Here is a 7484-nt window from a genome sequence, read left to right as displayed (position 1 = left end):
CACAACTGCACCAACCCCCCCCTCTCTCTGTGTGTGTGTGTGTGTGTGTGTGTGTGTGCCAGTCTCCCTCTCGCTCAGAGAAAGGGCTTACCAGAGATCGAAAAGGGGAACCGAAGAATCGTGGGCACCCCCGGGGTCATCTAGTCCAACCCCCGCAATGCGGGGATCTCCACGAGATCGTGCAAGGCAGGTGGCCATCCAGCCTCTGCTATTGCGTTCATGTCCTGCTCATGCCCTCTAGACATCGGGTTGGCCACTGTGACAAATTGTTCCACTAGCTAGGCCTTTGGCTTGAGCCAGTGGGGTCTTATATCTCTCTCTTAATCCTTTGGAAATGTGTGTTTTTAGGATAGCAACGGATAAAGTTTCTCTTCTCTCCCCACCAACTGCAAGATGGGGGGGGGGATTGAGGCAAAGATTCCCAAATGATAACTTGCCAATATATACCGTGGTATTGCAGCACAACACTCGATAGACTGTTGACTATTGACTGCTCTGCCTCCTTTCTTTTAGCAAATGTTTTGTGCCACTGTAAAGGTAAAGGTGGGACGCAGGTGGCGCTGTGGGTTAAAGCCTCAGCGCCTAGGGCTTGCCGATCGAAAGGTCGGAGGTTCGAATCCCTGCGGCGGGGTGCGCTCCCGCTGCTCGGTCCCAGCGCCTGCCAACCTAGCAGTTTGAAAGCACCTCCGGGTGCAAGTAGATAAATAGGGACCGCTTACCAGCGGGAAGGTAAACGGCGTTTCCGTGTGCGGCTCTGGCTCTGGCCAGAGCAGCGATGTCACGCTGGCCACGTGACCCGGAAGTGTCTCCGGACAGCACTGGCCCCCGGCCTCTTGAGTGAGATGGGCGCACAACCCCAGTCTTGACAGGGGAAATGATTTGTGGGACAATGTTAGCTGCTGATTAGATTTGGAAATTGTCGGTATCCATTTCAGGTTTCTATTTTTGACAACGTTTCTGACCAGCGATGTAATGAAGTCATGCAACTTTGTGTCTCTCTCATCCATTGTAACCATTAGCTCATCCATTCTCCCTTTCATCAAAACAATTATCTCCCGGCCTTCACTCGCCTTCTCAAACTCTCCAATATCTTCTCACCCCACTCTGTTTTTATGGTATAATTGTAAATTACCTCAAGACTCATGTAAAAGGCAGGTTGTTGTTTTTTTTAAAGCCAATTGTGTGTGTTTTTAAATTTGTGCATTGTGTGTGTGTGTTATTTTAAAAACACAAACAATTGCTTCTTCCAGACTGTTGCTATTTGGGGGTGGAATTTGATCACAGCACTCTTCCCAGCAGATCTTGCTCCAATGAGGCAGTTGCAAGGACTGGAGGTCCCTGCCTTCGCATAGCTCTCTAAGTCTCCTGCTCCCCCAGGTCCTTCCCAAGCCACCTGAAGCTTCTCTGCCTTGTCTCTCTTTGCTCTGCCCTCTTCATACCTCTGCAGGTTCTAGGAGACCAGGGTTGGGAGGTAATGGTCACAGCAGGAGGGGGACTCCCTGGCTTCTTTAACTGCCAGCCTCATCTCTACCCCTCTACCCCTCTTCTCCAACTTCCACTTGTCCCTCTGATTCTGGACTGCTCTCTGCCAGAATCTCTTCCTGCTCATGAAAGCCTGTTACCTCTTCAGCTTCTGAAACTGTAGGAATGATCGCTGGGTTGTGGAGCACTCTCCCGCCCATGGACAGCCTCAGCTCTCTGCATGCATGACCTTGGGGTGCAGAGCACACTCCCCCTCACAGATAAAGCCACAGCTGTCTGAACATCTTGCCCTCTGTCTAACCTTTTGCGGTCTCAGTAGTCTGCTGTGTCCTGTCTGTGACCTTTGTCTCTGAGACCTTTGTCTCCTTCGTCATACATTGTGCAAGGGGAAAATGACACGGTGGAAACAGGTGCCAAAATAACTTTGTCCCACCCCACAATCTTGGGACTGGAAGATGTGTAAAGGTCACAGCCCAAAATGTATCTGCCTGGGTTTGCATATTGTGTCAATAAAAGGAGCCTCCACAGAGCTAGCTGGCAGCTTGCTTGCAGCTCACCTGTGCGCAGCTCACCTGCATTACCAACTCCTTCCTCATGTCCTTCACTTCAAAAACCTTCTCCTCCTAGTCTGCTCCCTCTTCTCCCTCTGAACACCCATCACCGTCCCACCATCAATCCCCTGGCTCTGAGCCTTCTCCCCTGGGGGGTTCCCTTGGGCGTTCCCCAGTTGGTGCCTCCCACCACTCCTCTTCATCCAGGCAGTACAGCTGGCTCTCAAAGGTATTGAAGCCCTGCTGGAAAGCAATGCTTGACGTCCTAGGAAAGTTGCATTTCTTTTGAAGAAACGTGGGAGAGTGCATTGCTAAATGCTCAACCAGTCATTGATGTTGAACTCAACTGGTAATCTGGCATGGTGGGGAATTCTGCCTTGGAGAGAGAAGGAGCTTGCCAATGATGCACAAGGTTGATTTTCCTTGATGTTATCCAATTAGGCCTTGAGATTTGATTCTCCTTATCCAAACGCCCTAGGTACTCCTTAACTAAATTCAATTATGCTGGAAATAGACCTCTTGCACTTCGCATGCCTTTTCTGCTATTTTCCTTCAACCGTGTAAAATGTGCGGCAGTGAGAATAAGCAGACCTATGAGCTGAGCCTAAAGTCATTTTATTTTTGTTTTACATGCATCCACATGCCCTTCAAAGTATGTTTGAGGAACATTGCTGAAATGCCATGTCCATCTAAGGCTGGGCATTTTTGGACTAGCTAGGCCTGCTTTTTGCCAGGAGAGAACAGAGAGCAGCATTGAAAGAGAGAGATTGTGTGTGTGTGTGTGTGTGTGTGTGTGTGTGTCTAAAGGAAGAGGTGACCCACAAACTGCGGTAACTTATTTTATGAAGAATACCTGCAGATGGTAGTGATCTAAAGAAGGTTATAATCTGCTTTTTAAGAGAAAACAAGTGACAAAGCAGCACACAGAACGCAAAGTTAAACAACCATCAAAAACAACACAAAATGTGGCTTTAAAACTATAGCTAGGTTTTCCTCAGGGACACAAAGACCAAGAGCATCTGAGTGTAGTGTCCAAAGAATTCACAATTATCTGACTTTCAAATAGATTGTATAAGTGACGTATTATTGTACATAGCACTCTCTTAATGCACTTTAGTTGTCTGAAAATCCATGGCCGATTTCTCATGGATTTCAGTGGTTTGGAGTTGAAGCTTGTAATTGATGAAGATTAGATCCCAACGCTGTGTGAGCCAACTCCCACTTGCACAACTGTGCCACTTCCTCTCCTCCCCCCCACTCTCAAACAGAAGTTTGGCAAAGGGGAGATTCTGTTAAGTAAGCAGAAGTCCGTTCCACTCGCATGCAGACAACGCTGGATTCAACCCAAAACAATTTCAGCCAGCAAAGTCTTACTCAGCTGCTATAGTTCTGTGGGTCATATCTGATGGCAAAGAGACAAGTCAAAGAATCAGGTAGAAACTATAAGAAGATTCAAATGATGAAGTGGCAAGTCCTATATACATCTGCTTAGAACAGGCATGGCCAAACTTGGCCCTCCAGCTGTTTTGGGACTACAATTCCCATCATCCCTGACCACTGGTCCTGTTAGCTAGGGGTGATGGGAGTTGTAGTCCCAAAACAGCTGAAGGGCCAAGTTTGACCATGCCTGGCTTAGTAGAACTAAGGTCCATCACTTTAAACTCCTAGGGGTGGGTATATGATAGCAGCCTACATGACTTGAAACATCTAGGATGTCAGGGAATGGTTGGAACAGGAAGACAGGGAAGTGTGCACTCAATCTGATCAGCTTATCTCTGAAGAGGACAAGGAGGGGGAAGTTTCGCCTCACTTGTCTCCAGCAGTTTCAGGAGGAGAGGGAGAGAGATGCTATACCGCTCGAGGAGGAATTGCCTAATTACGATATAGTAGAAGAGGAAGGGGAGGTGAGAGCACAGCCGGCAGAGATGTCTCTTGAGAGTACGGGGGATCCTCCATCTCCATGGGCTCGTCGGTCCCTCCACATCCTAGAACAGAGAAGGCAAAGGGGTGGGACTCCTGGGACTTCCCGGTGGCCAACAGATTGAGGTTGAATCCTGACAAGACAGAAGTACTGTTTTGGGGAGACAGGAGGCAGGCAGGTGTGGAGGACACCCTGATCCTGAATTGCGCAACTGTGCCCCTGAAGGACCAGGTGCACAGCCTGGGAGTCATTTTGGACTCACAGCTGTCCATGGAAGCGCAGGTCAGTTCTGTGTCCAGGGCAGCTGTTTACCAGCTCCATCTGGTACGCAGGCTGAGACCCTACCTGCCTGCGGACTGTCTCACCAGACTGGTGCATGCTCTGGTTATCTCTTGCTTGGACTACTGCAATGTGCTCTATGTGGGGCTACCTTTGAAGATGACCCAGAAACTACAACTAATCCAGAATGTGGCAGCTAGACTGGTGACTTGGAGCGGCCGCCAAGACCACATAACACCGGTCTTGAAAGACCTACATTAGCTCCCAGTACGTTTCCGAGCTCAATTCAAAGTGTTGGAGCCCTAAACAGCCTCAGTCCAGTACATCTGAAGGAGCATATCCATCTCCATTGTTCTACCCGGACACTGAGATCCAGCGCTGAGGGCCTTCTGGCAGTTCCCTTACTGCGAGAAGCCAAGTTACAGGGAACCTTCTCGGTAGTGGCACCCACCCTGTGGCATGCCCTCCCACCAGATGTCAAAGAGAACAACAACTACCAGACTTTTAGACTACATCTGAAGGCAGCCCTGCTTAGGGAAGCTTTTAATGTTAATATTATTATTCACGTTGGTGCTCAGGATGTTGTTGGGAACGGAAGAGGAGGGGCTCAGAGTAGCCAGTGTCTCTCTTTGTGTGGAGACATGGATTCCTGTCTTGCAACCAGATGACTGAATAAAAAGGACTATACAATACGAACTGCTTGTTATTCTTGCCTTTGATGCTAACGGTGGCGGAGAGGACTCTCCACACCTGACGCAGGTCAGCGGTGAGGAACTTTGCCCTCCAAATATCGCCAGATCATCCCACATCATCGGACGTGATGTCTGGGGATGATGGCAGTAGGAGTCGAACAACACCAGGAAGGTAACACAGCTCATAAAAAGAATACTGTTATTTTCTTTAAAAACAAACAAACCCAGAAAAATATTGTGTGGTTGCTAATACCATTTTGGGCCAATGGAGGTCACTAATTCTCTGCACAAGCATGGTAGCTTTCAGTTGCATATAACTTTTAATACCATGTCACTTGGTGTGGGATACGTTTTTGTTCCTTCCCATTTCTTTGCCTATGTCAGTGTTGTCCAAACTTTTTTCAAAGAGGGCCAGATTTGATGAAGTGAAGGGCCGTGAGGGCCGACCAAAAGGCCAAACAAAGTTGTTGACCCTTTTTTTTTAGGGTTGAAGTTGTTGAGGATTTTACCCCCAGAAATAAACTGCCACAGGAACCACATTAAACCAACCAGCGGGCCAGATTAGGCACCCCGAGATGGACTTTGGACATGCCTGGCCTAAGTCTTAATGATCTTATGGCGATAATATGTATATTTTTAATGACTTGGCTAGTTTTAAAATGCTTATAAAATAAATGTGGGCTTTACATTATAGATTGAGGAAATCTTTATTTGTTTTAGAAGGTTTTATACCTCACCTTTGGACTGCAAGATCCTTAAGGTGTTTTACAATAGTGAACCATCACAACACACACACACACACACACACACATACACAAGCTCCAACCCCACACAACCTACTAGCTGGAACCATAACAATAGACAGACACATAAATGCCTTTGCCGTTCAAGCATGAATGTGCCCAGCAAAAGCTGCAATTTTTAAATTGGATGACAGACATGAGAGAGCTGTACTTTTTGTCCCAAATGAGGGACCTGAAAACACGTGAGGAGTTACAATAACAGTTCTGCCGTCCTTGTTGTGCTTTCATGTAGCTGTTGCGCTTGTTAGCTTGCCAGAGCTCTCATTGTGATTGTTCCTGTTACTGCAAATGTTCTAAGAGCTTCTGTTGCTGTTTGTACTCATGATATTTTGCATTATAATACTGCAGATGTTACAAACAGTTTTGGGTAGCAGAGGATGGGGCTGCTGGTTGTTATTAATCTTCTGCTTTCTGCCAAAATAGGATTTGGGAGCAGCTGAGACCTGTAAAAACCACCTGCACAAACGTTTTAAAAAGAGACACACATAATTAAAATATGCAGTAAAATAACCCAATTAAAGCAGCACAGCAGTTAAAACAGAAGACCTAAGTTGAGAGGGCAAGGGGACACATGTGTAAACAGGTGCATCTCCAAAAGCCTGAGGGAATGCCAATAAAAGATGACTCACTCTTGCAGACACATAACTTGACTACTCTGCACTTCATGTTAATTGCCTGCCTGATCCCCAGTGAAGCGGGTGGCTGGGGGGTCCTTTGAACAGTGTTGCACTTGAGGGGGGATGAGATCTCCATCCATGGAGTTAGATTGGTGATGGCTCCTCCAGACACGCTGGGGAAAGGATAATTGTGTCTGCATCCAAAGATGTGTATTTTCTGTACAGCTAAAAATCTCTAACGAGAGCCTGGCAGCACCTTGGAAACTGTTAACGGAAAAATCCGAGGGCTCCCTTGGACAAAAAACAAAGACACCAACCAGGATAACGTGGAGCAAAACAGCAGTTCAATAAACTGTTGCAACAGGGTGCTCCCCTCACTTGCGGGAGAGAGCAGTGGCGTAGCGTGGGGGTGCAGGGGGGGCCGGGTGCACCGGGCACAACATCTGGGGGTTAGCGCTAGGGGGCGCAAATCCATGGGTTAGGGGGCACAAATTAATTGCCTTGCCCCGGGTGCTGACAACCCATGCTACGCCACTGGGAGAGAGGAAAGACACAGGAAAAAATGGTGTGCAGGGTCTTATAAAGACTTTTGAAATTCCCATCCTGTAGATCAAGCCCACCCCCAGAAACATCATGCATACATCACAGAAAGGAGGGGTTGAGGGAGGAGTTGTGGTGGTAACCTGAGTGTCCTGTCACCTGGCTGGTTTCCCCTTTCCCCCTCCCCATGAGTACTTTCCAGGTGACAGAGGGGAGTTTGCAGTTTCCTGCCCCCAGAGGGAAGAGCTGATTATTGTCCTTTGTTCCAGTCCGTGCTGAATCCACTCCCATATGCAAGTTCTTTGTGATCTTGATGGTCTTCTGTCTAGGACCATCAGGGTTGGCATAGCAACTGGGCAGGGCTCCTGTGGATGTGCTGGTATGCTCAAGGGCCTGTATCAAACCTTCCCCATTTTGTAGTCCTTCCTTCATGGAGTAAAATAAAAGTGGAACAGTGCAAATCCGATGTATGGTTGCTTTTCTATGAATTTATAACAGAAGCATAGCGTATGTAGTGTGTGAGTGTGAGTGTGTGTGAAGTTTGTACAAACTGAATGATTGGGGGGGGGGGGTTTCCTGCAGCAAGACTAAGCAGTTTT

The sequence above is a fragment of the Podarcis cretensis genome, assembly GCF_951804945.1.
Source record: "Podarcis cretensis genome assembly, chromosome: 17".
Taxonomy (NCBI): Eukaryota; Metazoa; Chordata; class Lepidosauria; order Squamata; family Lacertidae; genus Podarcis; species Podarcis cretensis.
The sequence above is the reverse complement of the archived record's forward strand: the minus strand, read 5'-3'. Positions refer to the sequence as shown.